Below are 6742 nucleotides of genomic sequence, written 5' to 3'. Positions count from 1 at the left end.
ACGCTTTATTATTCATTTGTCTTTCACAGCAGAAAAAAAAAAAAAAAAACGAGCTTCTGTTCCCGGAGGTTATGATGGCATCAGAGAGCGGCGACGCTGTTTGCTAGCTGTCATGCACAGAGAAGGGAGGATAATAGGCCGTGCTCTTCTCACCCCGCTTCCTGGACCCGCTCAGGCCTGTTTGTAAGTGGTGTGTGTACAAAGCTTATTTGGGATGCAGCATCTGCCGCAGACCCGTGGAAACCAGAGACCTTTAAGACACAGACAGCCTTTATGCAGCGGCTCTTCATCAGCGGGATGGGGACAGGAACTTTTGACCTCAACCTGACTGTCTTAAAGGGGAAGCCTTTCTTTTGACTTCTCAGTCAAATCGCGAATGCATTGCATCTGACACGTCAAGACATTATGAACGGTATAAAGAAAGAAGAAATTTCCAATAAAGTGGACGCTGAATTTTAGGTATAATTTCGCTGTTCCTATGTGTCAGGGTGGCATTAGCCTGCACTGTTGCTGTCTAGGAGAAAAATAAGGGGGAAAATGATCATTTTCCATAGTGTGCTTTGTGATTGGGAATTGATTTATAAGCCCGGATATACATTTCTTTAATTGAATTTACAATTTGTTGTTAATGCAACAGACTCCAGGCTCCAACATCAGATTCTGATTCTTCGGAGTGGGCCTCAAGGATCTGATTATGTTCTGTTTCGCCGACCTAATTATGAACCGTTCTGAGCATTTCAACCAACAACAAATTGGTTTGGAACCTGGGAGGAGGAGATGAAGTGGGAACCATGACGACAACAGGAGTGGGCGTGTATTATTCTATAGGGAAAGATGGAGACAATGGAGAAATTGAGGTGTAGGCACTTACCACACCTCAGTCCAAATTTGATAAATTAGAGTATGACTATAAAGCAGGCAAAAATCTCCAGCTGACATATGTTTAATAATTTGGCATTTCAACCTGTAATCACTGCACTTTGTTCCTAGACATGATCAATACACGGTATGCAGGTGTTACTGCAAAATGGTATTAGATGCACAAATTTTGCCACACCTCAAAGCTTTGTGAGGTTGTTCCCGTTTTTTTTTTTTTCTTCTTCTCTGATTTCTAGATTTTTGAAATAGTTATCCATGTTCACAAATAAAAAAATAAAAAAAAGAGCTGCCTTGGTTCATAAAATATGAATTCACAAGTTGAGTGATATTTGTCCATTTAAAACTCTGATTATATTCATAGCCCATAGAGCTCTGACGACCTCTACTTTGTGAAAAACAGATGAAGATGTGCCGGTGCATGCCCTGTGCTGAAGAGCAGGTGCGTGTCTCTCCTGTGTATCGTAGAGGGGGGCTGTATGTGGGGGGTTGCTGAGGGACGTCCTCAGTCATGCTGCTAACTAACGAGTCCCCCAGGCCTGGACTGGAACCAGCAGTGCAGCAGACTGACGGCATTACCATGACAAAGGTCTGTGGTCGGATGCAGTATGATAAAGGCATGGTAGAGATAAAAGACACCCCCTTATTTCACACACTCTCACTGGGGCTTAAACCAAAGACCTCCGAAGAACCCAGAGCTTCACAGGGTGGCAAGACATGCCAGTGCATCTCACAGAGAAATCTCAAGGGACAGAGCGCCTTCATTCAAACAGTGACAAAATGGATCTTGAAAAATGCAAGCACAATCTTGAACACTGGAAAAGAAATGTGACAATGATTCTCTTATTGAAAAATGTTTTGGTCAAAACCCATCCATGGGCTCGGAGTTCCCTCAAGTGTCATGCAGATGCAGCCGCAGCACACAGGTTGTCACTGAGTATTTTTTTTTAACTATACAATCAATTAATGCTCAAACATTCAGTCAGGACAATGGGACACTTTCACTTCAATGGACCATAAAACTAAATCAACCAAAACCAATTTATAACAATAAAAACATCAAAGGCATTTAATCCTTTTGTGTAATGAATTCACAGAAGCTTTGAGAAGGTTCACTAACCCCGCTGTGGATATTCAAATCATTTAGTATCTTGCCATCTTGGTACACTACCGGGCAGTATAATGTGAATGTTTTGTCCTAGTCTAGTCTCGTTGGTGCTGTACAAAAGATTATCCCCAATGAAAATGTTCTTTATCTAAAGGCTGACTTATTTCTTTCAATATCAAGGCCTAACAAGACACAGTATGCCTTTGTTCCATTATACCATAGTATAAATAATGTTCAACAAGCAGATTGGATTTTGAGGTGTACAAACCTTTCTCAGAGCACTTGAATGGAGTGGAACAGACTCTTCCATTCAAATCAACATGGCAAGATGGTCAAAGCGGAGGCCATTTATATGTGGATCATATCCATTGCAAAGAACTGTGCAATTCCACATTCCAGCTGATGGTCATTGTTAACATTTATTCACTCAGCAAGCAGACACAGCACAACGTCTTCTCGGTTCTCGCACTGTCACTGGAGCAACTAACCACCAAGGGTATTTTATTTTGAACTAGCGAAATGACCACAGCAAACAGTTCCATGACTGTTGTACATCATTCAAGCGCCGTCACTTTCATGTGTATCGTTGCCATGGTACTGGGTAGCTTAGCTTGTGTATAAACGGACTTATTGGCAAGTTGACTTGCGGTGGTGAGAGGTTTAGCAGAAAGAACCAAAGCAGCAGAAAGTCTTGTGTTTCAGCCTGGCTCTGAGCTGTTTCAGCTAAATCACCACAGACTGCAGCATTTAATGAGTCATATTAACTAAAAGGTGTGTTTCAACCAACATCCTATGCTCCCAGGGTCCTGTGTTCCCCAGTTGAACCTTAACCCTAACCATTTACCTAGCCCTCCCTTTCAGGAGGTATCCTTTCCGTTGCCTAACCGCGCAAATACATAGCTGGGGAACATCATTGTCAGACTCCCAGAATGTGCTATATGGAGCTGGGGAACATAGGACCCTGGGAGAACACGTGTAGAACTGGGGAACACTGGACCGTGGAACCATTGGAACATAGGACCTTAGGAACATAGGATCGTGAGAGAATAACACTCTAGGAACATAGGACCATGGAACATAGGACCCTGGGAACATAGGAATAACTCCCACAGATTTCTGCTGTCAGGACACAGCCACAGTACAACATGTCTGCCCAGTCCTTGAACAAATGAGACACATTTAACGGCTTTACTGACTTTTCACCAAAGCAAAGACCTATAATCGCCATTTATTCTGCACCAGCCAAATAACCATGGTAAACATTACCATGACCATTCTACTCCATTCAAGTTCTGTGGGCGGAGCAGTTCTATTAGCAGATATAAGCTCACTGGTTGAGTTAATCCTCAGTGGGTGGAGAGACAGGTTTTTGTTTGTCTCTGTTACACTGAACCACAGTGGTGACAGCCAGAGGTATTAAGAGAACAAGTTAGCTTGAATTGTCAATACTAACTAAAAAATCCAGTCTAGCCATATTAAGATTAAGAATTTAGGCTGTTAGCCAGCTGACCTTCCAAGTTCAAAATTAGCCATACCAGCCTATAGTTATCTAGGTAACTAGTCGGAGGAAAAAACATCCAACACTGATGTTAGGGCTGATTGGTGTAGAAATAGGATCAGGTGTGCATCTCTTAATTTGCTGGACACTGATGATGGTTTAAAAAGAAATGAAAACTCCTTTTGCACCTTTTGGTTTCCTTAATTTATCCTTTGGCCACTGGTTGTCTCTGGACTTACACCCTCTGTGAAGTTTTTTTGGTAGTGTCAGTTTCACCCGTTAGAGATTTGCTCCAACCAATGAGATTGTGTCTGCCTCCAGAGACGCATTTGTGAAAGCTAAATATTTGTATAAATGTTTGTGGAGCTAAAACTCCCAATCCGCATTCAGTAAATGCCTTGATGGTCAGATCTGAGTGCTCTGTCTGTAAAGATCCTGCTTTTCTTTTTTTCCCTGCCCCTTTGCTTCATCCTCTCATCTGAGTCTAATGTCCTTTCAGCGTGTTCGCTCATGTGTGCAGAGGGCCTCCAGTGCCGAGCAGCTCTCCAGCCTGGCTGTCCGGGCCTGGCACAATGGAGCCTGATTCCCCAGCCCCTCTGCCCCCCGCCCCCTCTGGCCTAAAGAAGTCTCCCTGCAGGACATGGAGGAGGACCACCTCAGTATCTGAATGTCTGACTCTGAAAACCTCTACAGTCCCTTGCTCTTTTTTATATGGTAGGCTAAACTCAGTGTGAGTATACTGACACCAATGAATCACATTTTCCTCTGCCCTGTTGTTTTGTTCTTACTGCCCTAATATTGGCATACTCACATTGTCATGCCAATGTTATCAGATTTCTGTCATCTCTCTCTTCTCCCTTTTCCAGCTTGCTACTTGAAGATTAAATTTTATTGATTTCCTTGGGGAAACTGGGTGTAACTAATAAAGTAATGGGATAGGATAGCATTGGAGAAAAGTTAATATAAGCACAAAAACAACATATATCATGAGCATTATAACAATAAAATAGAATATAAAGACCTAGGGGGTTATATAAACATTTGCAGTTAATTCCAATAGTGCTAGACATTATACAGTGGGCAGTGCTTCTCTTCAGGCATGCTTACCCTGCACCATGGGGACAATGGAGTACATGAATGAGGTTCGGTGCAACTTGTTGAATTGATCTCGAGCCCTCTTCAGTTTTCTCCCTGCCCACACGATTACGGTTGAGCCAACATGTGGCGACACAGTCATTTCAACTGGTATCCAGGCCTCCACGATCTTGGGCATCATGTGAAAAGATCACAGCTTCACGTTCAACATTATGTTGATTTCATGGTGGCCTTTAATCTTGACAAATATCCAGTTGTTTTGTTTTCTTGCGGTCTTAAGGGGTCTGATGTCATTTGAATGAATGGCAAGAGGCCAATGCAAAATAGTTTGACCGATATGAGCTTCTGAGGGCCGATGCTGAAGTTGGTGATAGCTGGTGTTTTGTGACAATATTCAGTATCTTTAAATTTGCAGTTTCATAAAGATGACACTCTTTTGCGGTTAAGAGCTCTTCAAAGCAAGGGGACTTTTTAAACAGGACGGGAAACTCTGGGAAACATTAGGCCTTTAAATTAACCCTGGAGCTCATGAGCTGCCTTTTTTCTAAGTGTTTGCAAATTTTGTGCTAATTTTCAGGTCAGTGAATTTGCTCAGGTTAAAATGAGTTGGCAAAAACAAAAACAAAAACAACAAAAATAAAAACAAACAAAACAAAAAATAATTTAACAATTACATGAATGAATGAAATTAGCAAAATAACTGAAATTCCTTTGCTACTATTACATTTTTTTCCCATTTTCAAGAAGGAACCTCAACCATTTTCACTGTGACTCATACAGTTGTGGAATATCTCATATTTAATATTCACTGGTACTGGCCAAACCAACATATATCAGTCATACCCAAATACAAAATGCAAAAATATGTATATTTTAAAATTTTAATGTACATATGTTAGTGTCTGCTGTCAACTCAGGAGAAGATTTGATGGACGAAGTGCATGTAAGGACACTTTAGCAACATTTGGAAGATGTGATGAGACAAATTTAAAAAAAAAAAAAAAAGGGAAGACGAGATTGACAGGCAGATAGACGGACAACCCAACTGACCGTAGGGTCCAGAGGTGGCAGTCTCATCTCCATGCTCCTCAGCCAGTGTCTCAGCGCTCTGATTTGACCCCTGAACTCACACTGCCATTGGCTCAAGTCCTCCACATCCCTCCTAGACAATGCAGCAGATTTACTTCAATGGAGAACATACTAAATCAAACCAAACCAATTTATAATAATGAACACATCAAAGACACTTAATCCTTTTTTGCAATACATATATATAGTCATAGTTGGTAACCCCCAGTATGGATATTCAAATACTTAAGTATCAAACTTTACATAGAGATTTCACTAATCAAACACCTTGCTCTTCACCTCACAGTCATGTCAGTACAGTTTACTGGCGGTTATTGCGTAGTCATAGGACACTGGAGGCAAATTTATTTACTCTACGATGAGATGAAACTTTAGTGATCCCTAAGGGGAGATTAGCCACTACTTAGGTGGTTGCAATAGCCGGAAGCAGACAAGGTGGCGAACAGAGGCCCAGCAGCAAGGCCATGGCCAGACATGACATGAGCATTAGAATGCCCCCAAGACCTGAGTATGATTGTTATTAGAGTTATTAGGGATGATACAACCAGTGGTCCTCAGTGGGGAGCAAGAGGCAGCATTACGTCAGAGACGCCTGCTCTCTCTGTCAGTTGGGCTGGAACCTCAGTCATGTCTCAGTGTGTTTCAATTAGATGTTTTACATTGTCTGCTTCACATTTCATGTCTCTGTCTTTGTGTTGCTGGCAAACCCAGACGCACTGGTCCACAAAGCTGAGACAATCAACCAACTGTCATTACAAGCTGCTTGTTTGGTCTGACCTGACTGTTGGTGGCCCTGTTCTAGAAAGACCCCCACTACGTTCAGTCAAGCTACAGTTGTGTCCTTGGGATTTTGATACAATGTGTTTCTCAAAAAGACAGTTCAATTCTAAAGTGCAGATCTATCCACTTTTTTTCTTTTTATTTCAGCCATACCCATATCTCTGATCCTTTGATATAGGTGTTGGTGATCCAAACAAAGTACCTCTTTCATCCTGCAAGAGACAACAACATAAACAACAAACGGATCCATTCATCTTCTTGGTTGTTGTTGTGGTTTTTGTTGCTTTTACAGTACC

This window comes from Myripristis murdjan, chromosome 16, assembly GCF_902150065.1.
Source record: "Myripristis murdjan chromosome 16, fMyrMur1.1, whole genome shotgun sequence".
Lineage (NCBI taxonomy): Eukaryota > Metazoa > Chordata > Actinopteri > Holocentriformes > Holocentridae > Myripristis > Myripristis murdjan.
The sequence above is the reverse complement of the archived record's forward strand: the minus strand, read 5'-3'. Positions refer to the sequence as shown.